Below are 1,487 nucleotides of genomic sequence, written 5' to 3'. Positions count from 1 at the left end.
CCCTGGATCTTCCATCTGACCAAAGGGGGCCTTCGAGTACCTGCATGTGACTTTCTGAAGGATTGCTTTCTATTTGAAGAAGAATTTGCCAAGTTTCATGCATCTGACATTAACCGAGAGCCAATGGTGATTGAAAGATTCGAGAAAATTATTGAAAGCAAGTGTGGGGCCAAGTACAATTCAAAAGTGTACGCTCTTTTTTCAAAATTGCGTATCTTCATTCGCATCAAATATTTAAATGCAAAACTTTTGAAAGCAAAGTCTAGGGAAAATATTCGCAATTTGAAACAAATTGGCCCATTTCAGGCATGAAGTTATTCTTATTCGCATCTTTTCAATGCATTAAAAGGTAATAAAGGCAGCATTATTTTTAAAATTCCCTCCTCGTTTCTCCCACAGATGACGTCCGGCTCACCTCGCCCGTTGATCCCCATTGCTCTTTGGAGAAATATTTTTGAGGTGATCCACTCGATTTCTCATCCGGGTATTCGTGCTAGTAAGCCATGCCTCTGCATTTGCTAAGCCAGCCTCGCATAATTCCTCTTTCATGTTATGGAAGAAAGGAAAAAGAAAGATATTGGCCTTAGACGCACCAGAGTAAGGGGGAAAAGTTCGGCCGAAAAGGCAATATTTTTTAGGTTTAATGATGAAACAAAGAGCAACAGTCTCCTTACAGAGGCGGGCGTACACATCTCTTCACAATAGACTACAAGTTGACATTTCATGGTCCAAATGAATTTTTAGAAAACAGGTATTTCAAATATGTATAATTAGTATAAATGGGTAGAGTTTACTCAACTTGCCTTCCTCCCTCGTGTGTAATAGATTCAATGCGGGGGCGGAAAGTTGTACAGACCTTTTTGATGTAGCTGGAATCCAACTTGGCCCACTCTCTCTTGATGTTTTTCTCAAGAGCCTTGACACTGCCCTGGCCTCAATGTGCGTCTAGATAGTGCAGTTCAGTGGGTTCACATCAGGCGTGGAGGGCGGCCACATGTTCTGTCCCCCAAAATCCGGAAAATTGTCTTTCTGCAGGCCACTGCAGGAAGCGGCGCGTTCCATTCGGCTTTCCGTAGTTCCATTCGGCTTTCCATAACTCATGAGATAATAACAAAGTCGACTGCTCTTGATCGAGTCAGTCTAATACAAGAACTCAACGTGGCGCAGTCATCTCGGACCGCAAAAATGTCTGATCTGTGCAAAATCGAGAGTGTTTCTCGCAATGACTCATAAATTTTTGATCGAGTGATGGTTAAAACTCTAACGTGAAAATGGCTTCAACCTTGGAATCGGCCAAAGCCGCGGCGGCAGGCCAACGCAAATGGTTCAACAAAATGAAGTCCGCGGCCACCAAAGCTGCCGAGGCGGCTATCGAGTGCCCTTCGGCCTTTGCTGGCGATCAAGTGAATACGTGTTTCAATAACTTTAAGTCTCAAACGGAAAAGATGTTGGACAAGTTTAAAGTTGCCACAAACCTTGATACACCC

This window comes from Tigriopus californicus, chromosome 9, assembly GCF_007210705.1.
Source record: "Tigriopus californicus strain San Diego chromosome 9, Tcal_SD_v2.1, whole genome shotgun sequence".
In the NCBI taxonomy this organism is placed as follows: Eukaryota; Metazoa; Arthropoda; class Copepoda; order Harpacticoida; family Harpacticidae; genus Tigriopus; species Tigriopus californicus.
The sequence above is the reverse complement of the archived record's forward strand: the minus strand, read 5'-3'. Positions refer to the sequence as shown.